The sequence below is a fragment of the Mastomys coucha genome, unplaced genomic scaffold, assembly GCF_008632895.1.
Source record: "Mastomys coucha isolate ucsf_1 unplaced genomic scaffold, UCSF_Mcou_1 pScaffold22, whole genome shotgun sequence".
Lineage (NCBI taxonomy): Eukaryota > Metazoa > Chordata > Mammalia > Rodentia > Muridae > Mastomys > Mastomys coucha.
Genome location: NW_022196905.1, coordinates 16,911,928 through 16,937,484, shown reverse-complemented (window position 1 = coordinate 16,937,484; position 25,557 = coordinate 16,911,928). Strand labels below are relative to the sequence as shown.

Here is a 25,557-nt window from a genome sequence, read left to right as displayed (position 1 = left end):
ATTTATTCTTAGACCTGAAAGCCATTGTTGGTTCTATTTTGTATCTTGATTAGCTTAATAAGTAAATTTGATGCTCAGAAAAATAAGTGAAGAAACAAAGTATTCCCTGAGCCAGGCTGGTCCTCTGTATTTGATTTTCATACAAATATTCTTGATCTGTTTTGTAGGACAAGGGTATTGTATGCATCAGTTTAAAGGAACTACCTCTTTTGTAGTCATGAGCTGTTCACATGGGGCTTTTAAAGAGCAAGGTTGTAGCAAAAATGGTGGTCATACCAAAGAACTATTTCAAAACAGGTTCACTTCCTCCAAATCCCAATAAACTTCTTTTCTACTACCTCATGGAGAGGGGTGAGAGTAGAGTGGAGGAAAGCTTAAGCCCTTATTGAAGTAGACTGTAGAAAACATACACCTAAAATTACCCTTATCTTCTGTCTATATCTGCATTATGTCTAGAATCTATGCCCTTCCATTCCAAAACAAAACTTTCTGAATCTAACATCTTTTCTCCCTCAGAATATCTTTCATCAGTCTTTATATTCTTCCGCTTGATACATGTCTATGTGTATGTGGGATATTTTATGTATAGATCTATATGTATTTTACAATCATAAAATATATGTGTTTTAGGTATAGTAGAGATAGCAACACACAAAAAAGTGTGAGTCACAGAGAAAAATGAAATGGAAGATATACCTAAATAAATACCATGAAAGCATGGATGAGTTCATTTATAAGTTCAATTCCAACTACTAATGATTATCTCTCTCACTTCTCCAAATACTTAAGATTGGTGCCAAGAAGCACTAATAACAATAATAGAAATGTGTAGTGTATAGTGGTTAATTATGCACAAAATGAAGACCTGTGGAGTCTGCAAAGCATGATGAACAGGCTGGCATTAGAGCCAGTCATATGAGGGATATGAACAGAGTTTTGATTTATTTGCACATATTATCAGGGAATGCATTAGCTCATAATAATTACTGAATAAATATTGACTCTCCTTAGATACTAGTAAAGAAATATATAACAAAAGAGTTAGCTTGCTTTATGGCTTATTTTACTTATTGAGAACAGGATTATATGGTATAAGCAGGTAGATCTCCATAAGTTTCACCCCAGCAAGAGTTACATGTTAAGACTCTGACTCAAGGTAAGGAAATATATAAACAGTTTGCTGAGAATATGGGACATAATAGTACTCATTGGAACCTGCGTGCATACTAACTAACATCTTTAAGGAACATGTGATCAAAACACAATTATCATGAGATCACATGACAAGGACTGCCACATAGATTGTAAATCTTGAGTGGACTCTTTTCAAAGGTGAACTGAGTTGAGATGTGGCTGATGAGAATTATTACACTAGTGAAAGTTAGCAAAAAAAAAAAAATCATCTGCTAACAAATGCAGAGCTGAGATGAATTCAGGTTGCAAAGGTCATAAGCCATTCCATACTGGATGCAAACATCTTAAGACCACTTTAGGGCAGCTCTTGAGGACTCTGAACAGAGAATGTTTCAGCCAGTTTATCCATTTTACAGAGGGAATGAGCACTCCAAATGCTGTCTGGAAAGAAAAGAATGCAGATGGATGGCAATGAGTCTTCAATTTTATCTTAAGCATGTTTTGCTGTTCTTTGTGGAGGAAATATAATGGTTTGCACCAGAATGAGATGATAATAGTGTAAATAATAAATGTAGAGGGAAGTGGAGAGGTAAATGGAATTGCACATTATCTTGTTACTTGGAAATGAGAAAGAGTGAGGGAAAAAAGTTAAACACTTGATGCATGTTTTAGCTTTTTTAAGTGTGATCCTACTGATTATGTTTACCAATGCCAATTCGACAAAAGAGCTACTGAAGGAAGAGTAGGAATGTACATTATTATAAGCTTTGCTCCTTAAACATTATGTTTCTTTTGTGGTTATAAAACATCAAATGTACACAAAGAGTTATTTCTTTGTCTGCTGTAATAAACATAATAGACTATCACTTTGATGGACAATATGGAACTGATGGTTATTGACTTAGCATGCTACTCCGATTTCACTGAAGCAGGAGTTCCCAACCTTTAATACAGTTCCGCATGTTGTGGTGACCTACAACCAATTATTTCATTACTATTTCTCAACTGTAGCTCTGATATTGCTAGGAATCATTGTGTAATTATCTTGTATGTGACAACCAAAGAAGTTGCCACCCACAGTTTGTGAACCTCTGGTCAAGAGGAATAGATCTGATAGTATGAGCTAATCACAAAAGAAGTTTTATTAGATTGCTTAGGTGAGACTATCTCTGTAGTTCAGTAATGTATCTCATACTAGAGAGGCTGAAATCCTGGTATTGCTCAATTTACAAAGCTGGATTCCTTGGCAGTTCCAATATGATGCCAAGGGCCTGGAGAACTCCTAGGGGCAACATGGTCTTCAGACCATACCCGTTTAAAGAAAGTACAGTTCTGATGTTAGCAAGAGTGGTAGCAGGAGCAGACACTGGTGACAGACAGGCAAGCTAAAACAAATGGGCAAAGAGAGTAAGCTTTCTTTAAGATCAGTTTGCTTTCACTGCTAGTAGGTGCCACTCACTTTCAGGATAAATTCTCCCACTTCACTTAACAAAATTGAGAATGCCCAGAGTCATGCTCAAGGCTAGCATAATCTAGGTAATCCTTCAGGGAAATGATTCTATATCATGTCAAAATGAAAAGTGTAATATTACAGGCTGAAATGCATAATGGCATATTTGGGGCACCTCAGCATTAATAGTATGCATAGAAGAAGGTAGACCTGCTTACTTGACTCAAAAGTAGAGAAAAGGAGGACCCAGAATCTGGTCATAAGAATATTGTAACACATTTAGACTATGTTAGTTACTACAAAAGCCAAGAGTGAAGGAAGTCTAGATTCTTCATGCCAAGTAGAAAAGGAAGCTGGATTTATCTGGGTTGATTGTTTGTTTGTTTGTTTGATTTTGTTTTATTTTTCTTGGGTATTTTATGTATTTACATTTCTTTTCTTTTCTTTTATTAGATATTTTCTTTATCTACATTTAAAATGTTATCACCTTTCGTGGTTTCTCCTCCTGGAACCGTCTATCCCATCTTCCCTCCCCTACCTCTAGGAGGGTGCTCCCCCGACCTAACCACTCCAACCTCTCCACCCAGGCATCCTTCTACAGTGGGGCATGGAGCCTTCACAGGACGAAGGGCTTCTCCTCCCACTGAAGCCCAACCATACCATGCTCTGCTATTTATGCAGTTGTAGCCATGAGTCCCTCCAAGTGTACTATTTGTTGGTGGTTTAGTCCTTGGGAGCTCTTGGCAGTCTGGTTGGCTGATGTTGTTCTTTCTATGGGATTGCAAACTCCTTCAGATCCTTTAGTCTTTTCTTTAATTCCTCCATTGGGGAACCCATGCACAGCCCAATGGTTGGCTGCTAGCATCTGCCTCTGTATTTGTCAGGTTCTAGCAGAGCCTCTCAGGAGACAGCTATATCAGAATCCTGTCAGCAAGCATTTCTTGGCATCTGAAATAGTGTATGGGTTTCATGACTGTATATTGGATGCATCCCCAGGTGAGGTAGTCTCGGGATGGCCTTTTCTTCAGGCTCTGATACACACTTTGTCTCTGTATTTCCTCCCATGAGTATTTTGTTCCCCCTTCTAAGAAAGACAGAAGCATCCATACTTTGGTCTTCTACTTATTGAGCTTCATTTGGTCTTTGAATTATATCTTGGGTATTCCAAACTTTTCAGCTAATATCCACTTATCAGTGAGTGTATACCATGTGTGTTCTTTTGTGACTGGGTTACCTCACTCAGAATAATATTTTCAAATTCCATACATTTGCCTAAGAACTTGGATTTCTGAGTGCAGTGCCTTCTCCTAGCTGATTCTAGAGAAGTGAGGTAGTTGGAGCATCCAAGTAGCTGTCTGCTAGGCAGTTAACTTATGCTGAGTTCTGTATTTTTATCATACAGCATGGTTTAACTTACAGAGTGCTTATTTTATGTTGTCAGTTGGAAGTAAAATATCAGAACTCAGCAGTAGTTAACTACTGAGCGTGAACATGTCACATAACCAGCGAGTGAGTTCTGACTAGGTGAGAGGAAAAGGAGACAGTTTCTTTTCTTTTAGTAAATACTTCTTAGACTGGGATACAACTTAATGGGAGAGGTGTCTGCCATGGTAGTTTCTGAATTTGATTTTTAGCACCATAGGACATAAACTAATGTACAAACAGACAAACAAACTGTGAAATAGATCATGTCAAACTGATTACACTCCTATGTGTAGATAACTTCCTGTATTTTCCGAAGGAATTTCTTCTAAGAATGAAAAATAGGGGGGCAGGAGAGATAGATCAGGGGTTAAGGGCCCTGACTGCTCTTCCTAAGGTCCTGAGTTCAAATCCTAGCAACCACATGGTGACTCACAACCAACTGTAATGATATCTGATGCCCTCTTCTGGTGTGTCTGAAGATAGCCACAGTGTACTTACTTATAATAATAAATAAATCTTTAAAAAAAAAGAAAAATATGGCTACTTAGGACCCTTTAAATAGTATGTTAAACATAAAATTGTTTTATTTGAAGTAAAAAGTAATTAAATAATGTATTACATATATATTATGTAGAACATTAATATAGAGAAAAACCCATGTGGAATCTGTAAAACATTGAATAAAATCATCATACTGCCTAGGTTCAGGATCCTACGCAACCCCTGCAGAGTATCTCCCAGGATCCTACTTCACCCATGAAGAAAATCCCATTCATGAGATACCTTTTTTGTCTTCTGCTTATATGTGATTTTAATTTTATATTGCTCCATTTTATTTTTCAAACATTTTATTATATTTTATTTTTTAAGTAGAAGGTTAAGAGACAGTGTCAAGACAGAAGGAACATGTGGAGTCAGAGGACAACTCATAGATTTCTATTCTTTCCTTCCGTCTTGTAGGTTTTAGGGGTTGAACCCAGGATGTCCTTCTTGACAATATGTACTTTTACAGGCTGAACCACTTTACAGATCCCAAATGTCCCTTGTTTTGACAGTACAAATATGATTCCCTTTAGGCTTAGATATTTTAAAACCTATATTTAATAGGAGTTCTTAAGGTTTTGACCCCTTTCTAGCCCCATCCAAAGGTAGGGGAGAAAAGATGGTAACTAGGCAAGAGGATGTGGACTTTTTTAGAAGTAGTTCTTTGCTGTAATACAAATCTCTGTTTGTCAGGATAGCAGCAGTTCAGTTCATTAGTGTCAGGATATCAAACACATTCAGAAGTCCAGCAGAAGTTCTCTGCTGTGCCTCTTTCAAGAAAATAAAGACATGAAGCCAATGATGTTTTACAAGGCTAGCTATGCAAGTATGCCTTTATTGTCCATTGAGTCCTATTTATATTCTCTTCAAACTTCACATGGTCTTGCCATAGCAAAACACCATGAGAGTCTGTCTCTACAAAATACCACATGAATCTGTATCACGTGAGATGTCCAGATACTTTCCACTTCAATTCTGTTCCTTCTGTATTCCTGGGCACAAATAATATTCCTCTAGCCTACCTAGTACCTTCTGTAAGATATGTGTTAACATATCCTATAATGATCCTGGAAATACTCAAATACATTATTTCTAGCTATGTGTCTAAAATCAGCATATTCTTCAATATATATAAAGATTGGGATGATGGTGTCAAGTTTTGGATGGTGTAGTCTCTCTCTCTCTCTCTCTCTCTCTATATATATATATATATATAGATAGATAGATAGATAGATAGATAGATAGATAGATAGATAGATAGATAGATATAGATATAGATAGATAGATATAGATATATAGAGATCTCCGGCTTCCAGGAATTAGTATGGAAGCATGCATAATCTGACCCATCCAAATGACTGGGAAGCTGAAGTACAATGTTTTTTGTTTGTTTTTCACAGTTGATTCCTTTTGAAACCATATTGTATGTGTGTCTCTGCAATCCACTTTTTATGAAGATCATAAAACAGTTTTCTCTAGGTCAAGAGAGCCACATAGATTCTACCTTTACTCTTGTCTGGAGTAGAATGATGCCCCTCCTTTCCTGAACAGTTGTGTCTTCTCTATGTACAGAAGTTAGGATAAGCCTTAAAGATAAACAGCAGCTGAGACTCCATGCCAAGGTGAAAGTCACATTACTGATGGGTTATTAAGTAACAATTTCTGGATTCTGTGTAATTTTGTGCAACAGAAATTAATGGAATTCCATATGTGCCACTTTTGAAAGGATATTACAACACAGGAACCACTGGCTTCTTATTGCTGAGCAGTAAAAGCCTAATCTGAGGGAAACTGAGGTACAAAACCAAAACACAGTGATTGAGGAAAACTCTGGCATTTTACTTTACTTCCCCTTCAAGGATTCCCTAGCAAACCTGCTCAAATATTTAGGAGCCTACTGGAAAGCAATTGACAATTTTGTTTGATTGTGAAGTTGTGCCAATTATTCAACAAAAAGTCCAAACAGCAAATGGTGTGTGCCTCCAGCTAAAATAGAAAGTTGGGGTAATGGCAAAATGGATGGCAGAGTACTGTTCCCAGATTTTAACGTGCCCAGTTGTTTTGAAGAAGGACCGATAGAGAATAGATCATTCATTATCCTCCATTGAAAGAACAAAGAACAAAGCAAGCAAAAGGAAGGTAAGGCTTGTCAAAGGCGACCTTACTTGGACCAAACTATAAAAGTGCTAAAGGGAGCAGGCACTATGTTCCAGGATCTGAAAATAAAGCTGGGGCTTGCATGACTGCCTTCCCCTCTTAATGCACAAGCTCTGAAACCAGATAAAGTTCGGATCAGGTCTTTGTATCTATGGGAAAGAAGTATCTTTTCAACTATTCTCAAATTTTGGGTAGAGCAAATATGCTGATTTCGTACTTCCTGTGTCCTGACTCCTTTACATGTGGAATGACAGAGTAGACACTGTGATAGTAACATGCTATTTTAATTTCAGATTGACACATAGAACTAAAACATGGTTGCTTTTATTTTCTCATGTTGTTTACATTACACTGATGACAAATATTAGGATTCCCTTTTAAATGACTAGTTCTCACCACAGTATACTAGAACCTCCTATAATTACTGTAGTGACTTTGGTTTATGAAGCATGGGTAAGACACAGAGACAAAATGGATAAAACAGCTAATTTAAGATACTAGTTTGTCATTAAATAGGTTTTTCTGAGATGAATTACTTGTTAGGGACATATGTAAATTTGACCTTTTCAATTTATATCCTGCTGAAGTTTTTGGCTACCTTTTAACATTTAGTTTTTTTTCTTTCCTTCTTTTTCATTCCTTCCTTCTTTCTTTCCATTCATCCGTCTGTCTCTCCCTCTCCTGTGTGTGTGTGTTACTGTTTTAGTGTGCATGTGAGTGCGTTGTTTTAGTGTGCATGTGTGTGTATGCATGTGTCTGTGTGTGTGTGCCTATGTATGTTGACTGGAAAATAATGGAGACTGTGCTAAGGTAAATACATATGTATAAAAATGAGCACAAACATTTGTCCTGGAAAGCAAATTCTTCAAAATGGACCTACCTTGAGCTAGAGGGTAAATTAGTTGGGCACAACCAAGTGTCTCTTCAGTTAAGATAAATTATAATTGAACCTATCCAATTTTTTATAAATAGGAGGCTGAATGTTTGTTTATGAGGTTATTGCCTCATAATATGATAGATTAAATATGTGATATTGATTGACTAGTGATGGTGATGGATAAATAGAAGACAGGCAGATACGAAGATTGTGTATTTACATGCAGCTGTAGTACAAAGAATAATTTTATTTGTCTAGGCAGACAGATGTTGAAAACTATCACTACAAAAAGCTAAAAGTTGTTTATCAGTCAATCACTATTGGGGGAAAGGAATGGGGGGTGTAGTGGGAAAACTAGAAAGGAGGATAACAGTTTAAATGTAAATAATTAAAATAACCAATAAAAAGACAAGAATGAGTGGCAGAGATAATATAAATAGTAACACAGGGAGTGGTCAATTTTCATTTATTTCCAAGTCCATTTATTTACAATTACCTTTAAGACAACTGTTTGCTTTTGTATTATCTCATTTGTTGATGCACTTAACATCGTTGTATTTTTGGGCCCCATATCAAGAAGTGCCACACACATATGCAGAGTATAGTATGGATTTCAAGATTATTGTAAATGTTGCCATTGGGCTCAGAATGATTTTTATTTTATCCTATATAGGGAAGAGTTTGACCTTAATAATCAACATAATCTATTACCTGTTGGTGGAGAAGCAACAATCAAATGGTTGAACATGGTAGTCTCAGCCCTGAAGTTTTATGAACAGTAAAATATAGAAGAATCAAAAAAGCTCTTAAAATAAATCATAGACAAGCAAATACTTTATAAACTAAACTCTTATTTTATATCTAAACATATCTATATATTATACAAACAGAAACCTCATAATTGGTTATATTATATACCAACTGTTATTGATCCATTACTTACTTGCAAATGTGTTTAAGTTCTTCATTTACAATAAATAAGACACCATTTTGAGACTTAATGATACTTCTTTTGAATCCTTTAAAAAAGAAATACAAATATTAAGTACATATGTTTGACCTTTGCAAACTGTGATAAGATTTGGTGATTTTGTTTACTTAACCCAAAGATTAAACTAAAAAAAAGAACATTGGTTTGTTTTTTATGTGAAGTCAAGATGGAATGTCCTGTCTAATTTTGTCTTCCTCTTGTCATTGACCTTTCTGATTCACAAGCAAGCAAAGTCTGTCTGAGGAAAGGGAATGAGTCAGATGGCATAAAGCACTTTACTGAATTGTTGAAATATTTTACATATGCAAAAAATTTAAAATGACATTGAAAACAACCTGTATTGATCATAAAGATACTATCAATTATTGTCTTAGTCATTTACTTTTGTGTTTTTTGAAGATTTAAATACTTTTGCTACTTGGCTTATATGACGGCTTAGCTCAGGGCGTGGCATGATTAGGATATGTTGCCTCATTGGAGTAGGTGTGGCCTTGCTGGAGTAGGTGTGTCAATGTGGGCATGGGCTTTAATACCCTCATCCTAGCTGCCTGGAAGCCAGTTTTCTCTAGCAGACTTCAGATGAAAATGTAGAACTCTCAGCCCCTTCTGCACCATGCCTGCCGGGACACTGCCATGCTACAACCTTGATGATAATGGGCCGAACCTCTGAACCTGTAAGCAGGCTCCAATTAACTGTTGTTCCTCTAGGACTTGCCTTGGTCATGGTGTCTGTTTATAGCAGTAAAACCCTAACTAAGACAGTTTATCAATGAAATTATACTTTTTCAGAAATATTTATACTATTTGTAAAATTATACACATACATATATATTAATTGTTCTATAACATTTTTAATAACTTCATGTGTATATATTCCACAGACTATGTGCTTTTTTTAAAGGACATAGAAAGAGTGTTTAACATTTTTCACATCCTTTTGATGTGATGGAATATTTCTCCTCCTCTTTCTTCTTATTTTATTTATTTTTCTTCCTTCCCCCTTCTCCTTTTCTCTATTCTTTTCAAATTCATCCTCGCTATTAAGTTATAGTGCTAGGAATAGAAGACAAGGTCATTCTCATTCTAAGCAAGGACTCTTACCAATGAGCTGCAACATAAACTCTCATTCCGTTTTGAGTGGCAAGAATAATGGATAAAACACATACTCTTCTATCACTTTGTGGCTTAGAAGAGTTCACTGATCACGGCTAAAAGAGTAGCTTTCAGGGCAGTCAGTGTAGATATTTTTGTACATGCAAAAAAGTGATCAGTTTTTAAGCATTTATTAAGCAGCAAACAATATGTCCTCTCTCCTTTTGCCATGTCACACTTGTAAATCTTTAATTACTTTCCAATTAATAAATAAAATGTCATGGCATTTAAATTATAATCAAATATCTCATAGTCAGGTGACATGACTTCCTTATATAACAAATCACAGTTTACTTATTATTGTACTGAATACCATTTGCTCATTTTTCTATAAATTAGCTAGGTCACACATGTTCTTACTCTTTAATAATTATAAAATGTTCTAGCTAGTGAAATTTATTTTTGTGCTGATAATTTATTCCATCTCTAGCTTTTTTCTCAAGGTTTTAATAGTGCTTTCCTCATGTTTATGAGATATCATTCGTTTTATTATGATTTTGCTAATGCATGGAGTACATCAAGAGGATGGGGATACCTGTGTTGCTCCACTCAGCCTCCTTTATTATCAACTTTTGTCTATAAGCCTGTTGCAAAACTGAGAGAAAAATGTAAGGACATTCTTGAAAGCTCAATTATGCATTCTATTTGAATTTGATCTAATTTCCATTCATGTTTCTTTTATGGATTATGACCACTGTCAGATACCACATCACACTCCACACATCATCGAAACTTCATAGTCTTCTGCTTCTTGGGGTTTTCTCCCAATTTTTGTCACCATACTACCTTGGTTGAAGTCAAGTATTTTGTACATTGTTTCTCAGTTGATATTGACTAATTCTCTACTTGGGCTTCGAACACTTATGGTTACAAGAATAGTTCCTGGTCTGAGGAGGTATATAATAGTAGTGGAACATACAGCACATATGGCCATCTAAGTCAAAGATTGCTTGCTAGGTTCCCCCATTGCTTTGGAAGTGAGTTGCCAACTGTAATCTACAATTAAGGAGAAAGGGTTAGCTCATCATTGAAAGGGAATGAAACATATGTTTCATTCATCAAACATATGATTACAATGTTTGATGAACCCCATGTGGGGGTTGTAATTGCAATGGGAGCCAGGGGACCAGGAAGCATGGTTGAACACCTTCTGTTCCATGCAGGCAGAAATTATCACCCAACTGGTCTCTGGGGTTCCAGACCTATGGTTCAACCTGGACCAGGTTGTCTGTACAGCCTACTGCCCCTGAGTGTACCACTCGTGAACATTTACAAACTCATTTTATTTTTGGCTTTTATTACTCTAGTTCATCTGGGTATCAGCTGTTTCATCAAGACCCTCAACCTTGAATACAGCTAAATGTTTACTTAGGAATCAGATATGTATACTGGTTTGAATGTTGGCCAATAGCATATCACTACTCCATGTTCTCTGAGTATGCTTGATTTTAATCAGTTAATTTTATCACTAATGATTTTTAAAAACATTTAATGTAGTCATTTTAACTCAATGACTTGTACTTACTATATGTAAAATGCTGACAGTATCCCTCTGCCTGGTCCTCGCTGCTGGGGCAGACCCATAGTTGGTTTGTTCTCACAAAGACTCCAGGATATCTTGACCCATCCTAGAGGAACTGCTGCATTCAGAGCAATTTGTCTTTTCTGCTGGGGCAGATGCCTAGTTGGTCTGCTCCCATGAAGACTCCATATCCAGATCCATCCTAGGGGACCTGCTGCACTCAGAGCAGACTGAAGGCCTCCCAGCAGATATACTGCAGCCAAGGCAACAGATAAGCAGCTTCTCTGCCCTGGTGACGAGCCCTAAGTTGGAAGGTCCCACAGGTGGTTGGATACAGCCAGGGTCACAGGCCTACCAGGACACCTGAAACAACCAAGGGACAAAAGAGTCAGACTCCATTCAGTTACCCAGAACAACAAACACCAGGGATATCCAGATGACAAAAGGCAAGAAGTATCTTACTATAAGCATCAGAAGCCAAAATATGTGGGCATCATCAGAATCTAATTATTCTACCACAGCAAGCCCTAAATACACCAACATACCTGAAAATCAGGAATCTGTCCTAAAATCCTATCTCATGAAGATAATAGAGTACTTTAAGGAGGATATCAATAACTCACTGAAAGAAATACAAGTAAACACAGGTAAACAAGTGAAGGAATTGAATAAAATGATCCAAGACCTAAAAGTGGAAGTACAAACAATAAAGAAAACACAAATAAAAGCAAACCTGAAAATCGATAACCTAGGAAAGAGGTCAGGAACTATTTATGTATTACCAACAGAATACAAGACATAGAAGAAAGAATCTCAGGTGTAGAAGATACCATAGATGAGATTAAAACAACTGTCAAAGAAAATTAAAAAAAAAAAATCTCCTAACCCAAAGCATCTAAGAAATTCAGGACACAATGAAAAGACCAAATCAAAGAACAATTGCAATAGAAGGGAAAGAAGATTCCCAGTTCAAAGGACCTAAAAATGTCTTAAAAAATAAAGGTTAAAAGAAAACTTCCCCAACTTAAAGAAAGAGATGGCCAGATGGCCATAAAGGTACAAGAAGCCTATAGAACACCAAATAAATGGGATCAGAAAAGAAAATCTTCTTGAAACATAATTATCAAAACACTAAATGAACAGAGCAAAGAAATAATATTAAAAGCTGCAAGGGAAAAAGACCAAGTAACATACAAAGGTAAACCTATTAGAATTACAACAGACTTCTTAACAGAGACTATGAAAGCCAGAAGAGCCTGGTTAGAGGTCATTCGGACTCTAAGAGAACACAAATGCTAGCCCAGGCTACTATACTCAGCAAAATTCTCAATCAAAATAGATGGAGAAGTCAAAATATTACAGGACAAAACCAAATTTAAACAGTATTTACCAACCAACTCAGCCCTACAGAGGATCCTGGGAGGAAAACTCCAACACAAGGAAGATACCTGCAGCAAAGAAAGGAGAAAATATTAAGCATCTCACAACAAAGTCAAAAGCAGAGAGCCACAATCACATAAAGCCACCAACAAAAACAAACATATCAGGAATCAACAGTCATCTCTAATATCTCTTAATATTAATTGACTCAACTCACCTATAAAACAACATAAGCTAACAGAGTGAATACACAAGCAAAATCCAGCATTTTGCTGCATACAAGAAACACACCCCAAAAACAAAGATAGGCACTATAATCAGAGTAAAAGGATGGAAAAAGGCCTTCCAAGCAAATGGTCCCAGGAAACAAGCAGGGGTTGCCATTCTAATATCCAATAAAATAGACTTTCAACAAAAAGTTATCAAGTGTGATGAAGAAAGACACTTCATATTCATCAAGGGGATAATCAACCAAGAGAAAGTCTCAATTATAAACATCTATGCCCCAAATGCAAGAGCACCCAAATTCATAAAATAAACTACTAAAACTCAAAATACAAATTGAACCCCATACAATAATAGTGGGAGATTTCAACATCCTACTCTTTCCAATGGACAGGTCATTGGAACAGAAACTAAACAGAGACACCGTAAAACTAAGAGAGGTTATGAACCAAATGGATTTAACAAATATCTACAGAACATTTCACACTAAAACAATGAATATACCTTCTTCTCAGCACCTCATGGTACCTTCTCCAAACTATAATTGGTCACATAACAACCCTCAAGAGATACAAGAAGATTGAAATTGTGCCATGCATCCTATCAGATCATCATAGCCTAAGTCTGGTCTTCAATAACAGCAAAAACTAAATAAAGCCCAAATTCAAGTGGAAACTGAACAATTCTCCACTCAATGACAACTTGGTCAGGGGAGAAATTAAAGACTTCCTGTAATTTAATGAAAAAGTTGACATATCACACCCAAACTATGGAACACAATGAAAGCAGTGCTAAAAGGATAGCACTAAATGCCCTGGTGAAGAAACTGGAGAGATCTTACACTAACAACTTAACAGCACATCTGAGAGCTCTAGAACAAAAAGAAGCAAACTCACCCAAGTGGAACAGAAGGCAGGAAATAGTCAAACTCTGGGACAAAATCCACCAAATAGAAACAAAGAAAGCAATAGGAAGAATCAGTAAAACCAAAAGCTGGTTCTTAGAGAAATGAACAAGATAGATAAACCCCTAGCCAAACTAACTAAAGAGCCAAGAGGCAGTATCCCAAATTAACAAAATCAGAAATGAAAAGGGAGACATAACAACAGAAATGGAGGAAATTTAAAAAAAAATCATCAGATACTCAACAAAACTGGAAAATCTAGACTTAATGGATGGTTTTCTAGACAGATGCCACATACCAAAGTTAAATCAAGCATAGGTAAACTATCTAAACAGCTCCATATCAAACAAGGAAATAGAAGCCATTAAAAACCTCACAACAACAACAACAACAACAACAAAAATAAAAAAAATAAAAAACCAAACAGGGCTAGATGGATTTAATGCAGAATTCTACCAGACCTTTAAGAAAACCTGATACCAAATTTCCTCAATCTAATCCATTAAATAGAAAGAAAAGGAACACTACCTAAAGTTCTATGAAGCCTCAATTACTCTGATACATAAACCACACAAGGTCCCAACCAAAAAAGGAGAACTTCAGACTAATCTCGCTTATGAATATCAATGCAAAAATACTCAATAAAATTCTTGCAAACCTAATCCAAGAACACATCTAAACCATCATTCGCCACGATAAAGTAGACTTCATCCCATTCAAGGTTGGTTTAACACACAAAAATCCATCAACATAATCTACTATATATACAAACTCAAAAAATTACATTTAAATACCAAAAAAGCATTTGACAAAATACTACACCCCTTCATGTTAGACATGTTGGAGAGATCAGAAATTCAAGGCCCATACCTAAACATAATAAAGGCAATTTGCTGCAAACCAAGAGCCAATATCAAATTAAATGGAGACATATTTGAAGCAATACCACTGAAATCAGAAACAAGATAAGGATCCCACTCTCCCCATATCTATTCAATATAGTACTCCAAGTATTAGCTAGAACAATAAGACAGCAATAAGAGATCAAGGGGATAAAAAATGGCAAAGAAGAATTAACGCTATCACTATTTACAGATGATATGATAGTATATATAAGCGACCCCAAAAATTTTACCAGAGAATTTCTCCAAATCATAAACAATTTCAGCAAAGTTTCTGGATATAAAATTAACTCAGATAAGTCACTAATCTTCCTTTATACAAAGTATAAACAGGCTGAAAAAAATTAGAAAAACAACTCCCTTCACAATAGCCACATATAATAAAAAATATCTTGGGGTAGCTCTGCCTAAACAAGTGAAAGACCTGTATGATAATATCTTCAAGTCTCTCTCAATAAAGACATTGAAGAAGATCTCAGAAAATAGAAAGATCTCCCATGTTCTTGGATTGGCAGAAATTAACATAGTAAAAATGGTCGTACTACCAAAGGCAATCTATAAATTTAGTGCAATCCAAATCAAGATCCCAACACAATTCTTCAAAGACATGGAAAGAGCAATTCTCAAAAGCATCTGGAAAGGCAAACCCAGAATAGTGAAAACAATTTTTTATTTTAGATATTTTCTTTATTTACATTTCAAACAGTATTCCCTTTCCCAGTTTCCCCTCTGAAGGGGGGGACAAAAAAAAACCCTATTCCCTCTTCCCTCCCCCTGCTCACCAACTCACTCTCTCCTGCTCCCTCTCCCTGGGATTCCCCTACACTAAGGCATAGACCCTTCACAGGATGAAGGGCCTCTTCTGTCATTGATGACCGACTAGGCCATCGTCTGCTACATATGCAACTGGAGCCATGAGTCCCACCATGTGTACTATTTGTTTGGTGGTTTAGTCCCTGGGAGCTCTGAGGGTACTAGGTACTTCATATTGTTGCTCCTCCTATGGGGCTGCAAACCTCTTCAGCTCCTTGTGTCCTTTCTCTAGCTCCTCCATTGGGGAATCTTATGCTCAGTCTAAAAATGGCTGTGAGCTTCCACTTCTGTATTTGTCAGGCATTGGCAAAGCCGCTCTGGAGACAGCTATATCAGGCTCCTGTCAGCCAGTACTTGCTGGCATCCATAATATTGTCTGGGTTTGGTGATTGTATATGGGAAGGATTACCAGGTAGAGCGGTCTCTGGATTGTCTTTCCTTTAGTCGCTGATCCACACTTTGTCTCTGCAACTCCTTCCATGTGTATGTTGTTCCCCCTTCTAAGAAGGACCAAAGTATCCACACTTTGGCCCTCTTTCTTTTTGAGCTTCTTGTAATTTGTGCATTGTATCTTGGATATTCTGAGCTTCTGGGCTAATATCCACTTATCAGTGAGTGCATACTGTGTGTTTTCTTTTGTGACTGCGTTTCCTCACTCAGAATGATATTCTCCAGGTCCCCAAAATTTCATAAATTCATTGTTTTTAATAGCTGAGTAATAGTCCATTGTGTAAATGCACCACATTTTCTGCATCCATTCCTCTGTTGAGGGACATCTGTGTTGTTTCCAGCTTCTGGCTATTACAAATAAGACTGCTATGAACATAGTGGAGCATGTGTCCTTATTACATGTTAGAGCATCTTCTGGGTATATGCCCAGGAGTGGTATAGCTGTGTCCTCAGGTAGTACTTTGTTCAGTTTCACGAGGAATGACCAAACTGATTTCCAGAGTGGTTATACCAGCTTGCAGTCCCACCAGCAATGAAGGAGTGTTCCCCTTTCTGGAAAGCTCCTGTAAGGTAAAGGACATAGTGAATAAAACACATTGGCAACCTACAGATTGGGAAAAAATCTTCACTAACCCCACATCCAATAGAGGGCTAATATACAAAATATATAAAGAACTCAAGAAGTTAATCACCACAAAACCAAACAACCCAATTGAAAAATGGGGTATAGAACTAAACCAAGAATTCCCAACTGAAGAATCTGGAATGGCTGAGAAACACCTAAAGAAATGTTCGAAGTCCTTAGCGATTAGAGAAATGCAAATCAAAATGACCATGAGATTCCACTTTACACCAATCAGAATGGACAAGTTCAAAATCTCAGGTGACAGACAATACAAGGATGTAGAGAAAGAGGACCACTTCTCCATTACTGGTTGGATTGCAAACTAGTACAACCACTCTAGAAATCAATCTGGAGGTTCTTCAGAAAATTGTAAATAAATCTACCTGAAGACCCAGCTATACCACTCTTGAGAATATACACAAAAGATGCCCCACCATGCCACAGGAGCACGCATTCCACTATGTTCATAGTGGCCTAATTTGTGATAGCCAGAAGCTGGAAAAAATCTAAATGACTCATGACAAAAGAGTGGATACAGAAAATGAGGTTTATTTACACAATGGAATACTACTCAGCTATTAAGAATGAGAACATCCTGAGTTTTGTAGGCAAATGAATGGTATGAGAAAATGTTATCCTGAGTGATGTATCTCAGACCCAAATGGTCATGCATGGTGTGTACTTGCTAATAAGTGGATATTAGACCAAAAACAAACACAAAAACAAAAACAAAACAAAAACAATAAACAAAAAAATAACAAAAACAAACAAAAAAAAACCTAAAGGACTAAACCCCAGGAAGAATGAAAACAGGTAACCTCAGAAAATGTGAGGTTGGAGGGATCCTCTAGAATGCATCAGAGACCTGGCAGGTAATACTCTCTCAGGAATCAAAGGGAGGAACTTTAGATGAAATGCCCTACAGTGAGTGGGGAGAAGGAACTTGTAGACCCTACCTCCAGCAGGAAGAGAGGGCATCAAGTGAGGAATGGGTTTGCCATCCCACAGTCACAACTCTGACCCATAATTGTTCCTGTCTGAAAGAATTACAGGGATGTAAATGGAGAGGAGCCTGAGGAAAAGAAGGTCCAGAGACAGGCCCAATGTGGGATCCAGTTCAAGGAGGACTAGCAGTCTCAGTTAATCTGGTCCCTTGAGATCTCTCAAACACTAGACCACCAAAAAGACAGCATACTCCAGCTGATATAAGGCCCCCAACACAAATACAGTGAAGAACTTGTGTGTCTGTGTTCATTCAGAGATGATATACTTCACCCTCAAGAGACTAGAGGCCCCAAGGTGTTTAGAGGTCAGGTGGGCTAGGGGGTAGGGGCATCCACTGGCAACTGAGTGGGGTAGGCAGGAAATGTGGGATGTGGAGCAGTCAGAGGGTAGATGGGGTGTGGGGGATGGAATATGGAGTGTAAGAAATAAATTAATTTAATAAAAAATGATAATTAACAAACTCTCTTATATCTATGCTGTGCAACTTTAAATGCCTTGTTATATGTTTTGGAAAATTTCTCATTGTATTAATTAAATCACAGGTGTTCAATAAAGAACCCTACCTTTTCCTATGAACTCATACTGTACAGATGGCCATAGGAAATCCATGGAATAATGGGAAAAGATAATATAAATTTGAATTGTGGATTTCTAGGAGGTTGGAGGAGAATGTGTTGATCTTAACACCAGGAAAATGGAAAAATGACTTATGTAGATAGTCAATTTATAAATGAAGAGAATTCAAAAGGTTTATTCTCAGCCTTCTAACATTTGAACACCACAGTTTAGGGGGGAAAAGAAATTTCTGAAAGGACCTGGCCAGGAACCCAGTACTTGAGGCCCCCAGCTAAACCACTGCTTTGTATATACCCAAAAGATGCTCCAATATATAACAAGAACACATGCTCCATTATGTTCATAGCAGCCTTATTTATAATAGCCAGAAGCTGGAAAGAACCCAGATGTCTTTCAACAGAGGAATGTATACAGAAAATGTGTATTTTCACATACTCATTTTACATAATAGAATATTACTCAGCTAATAAAAACAATGATTTCATGAAATTCTTAGGCCAATGGATGGAACTAGAGATATCATCCTGAGTGAGATAATCCAGACACAAAAGAACACACAAGGTATGCACTCACTGATAAGTTGATAGTACCCAAGATACAATTCACAAACCACATGAAGCTCAAGAAGGGAGACCAAAGTGTGAATGCTTTCAGTCTTTTTTAGAAGAGGGAACAAAATCCTCATGGGAGTAAATGTGGAGACAAAGTGTGGAGCAGAGGCTGAAGGAAAGGCCAGACACTGCACCACCTGGGGATCCATCCCATATACAGCATCCAAACTCAGACACTATTGTGGATGCCAAGAAAGGCTTGCTGACAGGAGACTGATATAGCTGTCTTCTAAGAAGTTCTGCCAGAGCCTGATAAATACAGAGGTTGATGCTTGCAGTCAATCTTTGGACTGAGCACAGGGTCTCCAGTGGAGGAGTTAGAAAAAAGGACTGAGGGAGATGAAGGGGTTTGCAACCATATAGGGAGAACAACAATATAAACTAACAAATCTGCCCCCACACAACAGTGCCCAGGGACTAAACAACCAACCAAAGAGTACACATAGAGTGTGCCATGGCTCCAGCTGCATGTGTAGCATAGGATGGCCTTGTTGGGCATTAATGGAAGGAGATGCCCTTGGTCCTGTGAAGGCTCCATGCCCCAGTATAGGGGAATGCCAATGTGGAGAGGTGGGAATGGGTGGATGGGTGGGGAAAACCTTCATAGAAGCAGGGGAGAGGGGGATGGGATAGTAGGTTTCTGGAGGAGAAACTGGGAAATGGGATAAGATCTGAAATGTAAATAAAGAAAATATCCAATAAAAGAAGTAAAGAAAAGAAAACAAAAAACACGGACAGTAATAATATAGTCCTCATCACATTTCTCTGATGAAAATAAATGTTCATGGAGCCACATGGTAGTATTTTACGTAAACTATAAGCATTCTTAATAACCATTATCATTAAATCCTGATGTAGTTCCAGGACACATATTTGAAAAATGTATTTCATTGTCTGATCTTTTGGGTTATTCTAGAATAATGTAAAATCTTTTATTATATGTTGAACTTTCTCAATCTGATTGCAATTTCTTTTAAATTATATATTTTGAGATTGCAATTTAGGTGCATAATAACTTGAAGAACTGTGTTTTAAATTTTTATTCATATGTTTAGCATAGTAATAGATTCTTTTTAAATTTTATCCTTAGATGTCATGCACTTTCTGTGTGCATTCTATCAAAGTATTTCTGTTTCTTTTGCTCTGAATTTATTTAGTGTATATAATTTTTATAACATTTTGATACTTTGTATTCAATTTCTGTGAAATAAGCTTATAATAAACTTTCACCTATCCACTCTGAAAATCTGTGCTTTCAAATAAGTTTCTTTAATTAATCAAGTAATTCTATACTTAGGACTTATTTTTATACTTTTAATTTTTTTAAATAAACTTTTGATTTATTTCTGATTTCCTATAAAATAATCCATTTTTCGTTATGCTACTTTTCCATTTTATTGCATTCACAAGTAATTGTATGTTTCTATTACTTAGGTCATCTTATATTTGGCAGATATACTCATGTTAATAAATATCTCTGATTTGTTCAAACAAGATGAACATCTTTAATGAATTCACTGGAATCCATACTTCTCACTATTGCTTCTCACCACTTTTGCACAATCTTTATTCCTTATATTTTAATAAACTTCCAAAACATGAATGCTGGATGTAATGAGCCTCTCTCTCTTTCTCTCTCTCTCTTTCTCTCTCTCTCTCATATATATATATATAGATATAGATATAGATATATATTCCAGTAACAACTATTTACGCATTGTTAATTGTTCTCTGGCTTTATTTTTATTTTTATTTTTATTTTTGCTTTTTAGAGACAGGGTTTCTCTGAGTAGCCCTGGCTGTCCTGGAACTCACTCTCTAGACCAGGCTGGCCTCGAACTCAGAAATCCACCTGCCTCTGCCTCCCAAGTGCTGAGATTAAAGGCGTGTGCCACCACCTCCTGGTTGACTTTATTTTTAACACCTCAATCATAACTTTATTATTCCTTTCTGTGATTTAGGGCAGAAGAACATCTCTATCTTAAAACATATTTCAAGTAATATTTTGGCTGATGGTCCAAAATCATCTGCAATTCTACACTGAGGTGAAGTGTTTGCTTTACTTCTGTGTTACTCTCTGCTCTTTGCTTTTGATATCACTTTAAGTACATAATTTATTAAAATTCAACATAGAAGCTTATAGCCAAATATTTCCCATATAGTCCACATGTACATTGTTAGCTTTCATATGGAGAAACGGAAGACTAGAAGCTCACCAAGTCACAGTGCTACATAAAGATGTGCCCACCTTTCTGACTTCAAAAATAATAGATCGTTTAGCATGTTTGCCACATTAATGTAATTATGTCATCTATTTTGCTTGGCTTCTTTCGCTCCACATTATATTTGAGAGATCCATTCATGCCACAGTGAATAATAACCCTTTATTTATTCCCATTGCTATCAGGTTTTGTATTTAAGAAAAGCATACCAGAGTTTATTTATTCATTTTACTGTCAGATTTTGTTATGTATTATTTAATTTTTCTTTGTTACAGAAATATATTCATTGTGATTATGAAGAAATATTACTCAGTGCAATGAAAAGTTAAATAAGGGACATGCTACATATTACTTTTTCTTTTTTCATACATCAATGAAAAAGGAGAATTGTGTGGGTGTCAACATAGAGCACAGACCATTTCATCAAATTTGGTGTTGTGAGAGGAACTTAAAGATACGGCAAGAAAGGGAATGAACATTTATTAATGCCTTCTACTTTGAGAGAATGCTTCCCAACAGGCGTGTCTCTTTGGGGATATCTCTGAGATGTGGTTACCTAGAAGCAAGAGGTCACTGGAGTATTTTTTAGGACTGAGTTGAACTGGAAACTTAAGGACTCTTTGAAGAGTCAGTTGTGTTGGATGGTGTTTTGCTGTGGCAAACACGTGAAGAAGTGCTTTCCTGAAGTATATACAGGTAAAAGACTGAAGCAGACACAGAAGAGAGGATGTGTTGCTAAAGTAAACCCACGAAATTAAATGTGATAAAGGATTCTTTGCTATTAACACACATACATTGGTCTGTCTCTTACATTTGTTAGGACTTCGCAGACTCTGGCTTATTAGATGCACATGCTGAGACAAGACATGTGATAAGTCAAGATCTGTGCTGAGGAAGACACATACTGAGACAAGATACATGCTGAGACAAAGCATGTGGAGTACATATGATGTTTAGATGGTATAAACAGGATTCGAAGGAGTGACAGAGACAGAGCTTGGCTTGTTGGTATAGTTAGCTGTGCAAAGCTTGTGGGTCTATCATCTTTGTTTCCATCAGAGAGGCACAGCTGAGAATTGCTCTTAGTGTTCCTGCTAGTACCTCCTGCATACTGGAGCCTAGGCGAAGGCCTTGTTATCTCTGCTAGGTCATGTCTCCACTGTTGCTAACTTGACTCCACTCAACTGGACTGCTGATGCATCCAGAAAGTGTTATGAATGGATTAAGCTGTAGCTGCTTGCTAACCTCTGAACTAAAAACTGTTGATTTCCAGACAACACAGACAAGAGTTGCTCCAAAGAACCTTTTTAAATAGGTCCACTTCCTCTGTATCTTTTCTTTTCCACTACCTCTGGTGAGTGATGAGCTACAAGGGAGGTTAAAGTATTTGAAAACTGTTGTAAAAATATGGTTTAAAAATATTAAAGTTACACTGGGCCCTGTTTTGGATCACTATGTGCCATTTCCCATCTTGTCGCTTCTGAAGAAAAACTATTCCTTCTGCATTCTAGGGTTACCATGTCCTTGAGCATAAAGACAAGTAGACTCTGAAACAGTATGATCAGTCTTTCATCCATCAAGTACTTTCTGTCAGATACTTTGTTCACAGTGATGAGAAAACAAACTGAAATTGTGTTATGACCTGTGTGTTACTTGGGGGCATAGGTAAAAGTAAAATGATAGTGTATATATGTGTTTATATTACACAGTTGACGCTAAAACCTACCTCCAGATATTACTATTCATGATTTCATGGACTCCCAATGTAAATGTAATGTTGACTGCACTGAGCTGGAATTAAGAACGGAGGCACAGAATGAACTGAGGATTATGCTTTTCAAACTTTTCATGGCAAATCATCCCTGGATATCATTGTATCTTGTGGCAATGCTTGTTTTATGATGGCTGTGTCTGCATATTGGAGACTTCATAAAACAGCACTGGTAATTAATCAATTCACAGAGAAACTTCTTTGAATTCTAAGATTATTTATAAGGAATTAGATCTGTGACCTGGTGTTGGGATTCTTTATTAACTGTCCACATCAGGAGTCTTGCAGCTAAGAATATTATCTGCTCTAATCCATTATCTTCTGGAAAGTGGCTAGTTCATAGTCCCATAGCATTTATCAAACACATTTAATTATATGTCCATTGTCTACTCTGTCAGGACATTTTAGCTTATTGAACACTTTTGATTTTTATAATCTCCAGAGCTTGATGTAGTAAGCATCTACATCTTTTCCAGTTTTCAATATATTTGCTGATCGCCTTAGTGACCAAAGTGCTATATGAATGAAGAAGAACCAATGTCCAGGTGCTGAATAATGAGTGCAGTGACTTACTGGCACTCATTAGTGTCATCTGCTTCTACCTCATTTAAAAAACACTCTTTAAAGAATACACATTTCCTACAATTTTGAGAAAAATAAAAACAATGTTTTAAAAGGATATGTTAACAAGAATAACCCCAGAGATCATTGCAGAGAAATATCATGGATGCTATTTCTTTGAAATGAAGTTTAGTGCTGCAATTATTTCTCCTAATTAAATTGCCCCTAGTAAAATACTGAAGAATATTATGATTTGCTAATATTTGCTATGATTTGATTATGTAATATACTCTATGTTCAGTATTTAAATTGTTTTTCTCAAACAATTGAGATTGTAGTGTTATTTTGAAAAATAGTGGAAACTTTAGGGTATGGAGGCATAGCTAGAATAATAGGATACTTTGTATTGGATGCTTTTATATGCTTTTTTATAATACTAGGTCCCCAGGTTTCTTACTCACTCTCTGTTTCCTATCCATTATGTGGTAAGGCTCCTCTATAAAAATCTCCTGGCAATATCTTGTTACACTTTAATACACATGGCCATGATCAATGGGGCCAATGACCAAGAAGTCAGACTTATGAGCAAAATAGCTGATTCTTTTTTAAAATTGTTACGTTTAGTCAATTTTTAGTCAATAATAATAAAAGCATACCAGATTCAAGAGTTTTATTTTTTATCTTAATATAATCAGTGTTAACATGTCTTAGCACTCAAAATAGCCTCTACTATGCTTTCTTAAGATTTTTCCATTGAAAATTTATCAAACTTTATTGTAATAAATTAGTCCATAATTGTATAACTTCAAGTTCTCCAAAAGGAAGGTAGCATCACATTTAATCTGGTAGATTTCTATGTATCAATGATGTTGATAAAAATTCATTTAAGAATATACTTAATGATATTCCCAAACAAAGACTATGTGATCATGCATCCGTACAAAGAAATATAGTAACATATGTTCTTGAACCATACTGGAACAACTTACTACTCAATAGTATATTGAGAGTTTTCTAATTTTACACAGAATTTTTGTTTGTTTGTTTTTTGTTTGTTTGTTTGTTTTCAAGACAGGGTTTCTCTGTATAGCCCTGGCTGTCCTGGAACTCACTCTGTAGACCAGGCTGGCCTCGAACTCAGAAATCCACCTGCCTCTGCCTCCCAAGTGCTGGGATTAAAGGCGTGCGCCACCACCTCCCGGCAAATGACTAGCACACCACATGGTTCCACTGGGGCTCAAACCCGGGACCTTCTGCGTGTAAAGCAGACGTGATAACCGCTACACTATGGAACAGGGCCAGAATTTTTATTGTCCTATTTCAGTAAAAAATTAAAGTCAGTGCTTTTGAATCTTTGTCATATACTTTTAAAGTTGTATGATATTTGAAAATGTTTTAGACAGAGCATAGAAAGCATCAGGCTTGATGTGGAAACATTAAAAATGACAAAGTTTATAAGGTAGAAGTTTTGAGAAAATGTAGAAATATGTTCAGCAATAATAATGGGAGGAAAACAAGTGACAAACTCAGTGTCTAGAGGTAATAAAAACAATTTTTGAAGAAAGAAAATAAATTTACAGTAGATGGCTGTCAGCTTTTGAAAATACTGGAGCTAAATGAAAGCTTTTCATTTTTATTTACTTGAAGTGTAAATAAGTGATACAGGAAGTATTCATGCATCTAGGGTTCAAACCTCTAAGGCAACAGAGAACTTGATATCCCAGGCCTAAACCAAAGGATAATAGTCCTTTTTGACTCCAAATGCCAAATCTTTGGGATAGATAATGACCTAAGAACACTCAAAAAACTAATTCACAAGAACATGTTTGAAAGACAGTTACAAATCACCAGCTTCTAATCATAATGAATTTAGGGAGGATATTTTGAAATGAGATAGCTAACACTTGAAGGCAAAAGTGATAAGGAATTAGAAGATAATTGTGATCTGATTATCCTTTATATACTTCATAACTATGATAGTAGAGTTAATAAAGATTGTTGAACAAATATATGAAAACTATGTAAATTTAATGACTTCATTTAAAAATATCAATAGATATGCTGACTACTCTGAATAATGGAAGAGAAATTGTGGTGATTAAGGTGGTTATACCATACTAAGCAAAGATACAATGTGACAAACATATGATATAAATAGCAAATTTTAAATATACATGTTATAGAAATTCCAGAAGGAAGAGGAAGAGAAAAGGAGTGAAATACATTCAGATGGGGAGGGACTTAGACTCCAAAGATGAGAA

General features: G+C 36.4%; 1 non-coding gene across 1 annotated transcript; it reads right to left on the bottom strand.

Annotated features, from left to right (window-relative positions):
- Positions 1 to 24,518: 24,518 nt before the first annotated feature.
- Trnav-uac lies at positions 24,519 to 24,591 on the bottom strand. Its single transcript has one exon. It is a non-coding gene; the product is annotated as a tRNA-Val (tRNA).
- Between the last annotated feature and the right edge of the window lie 966 nt (positions 24,592 to 25,557).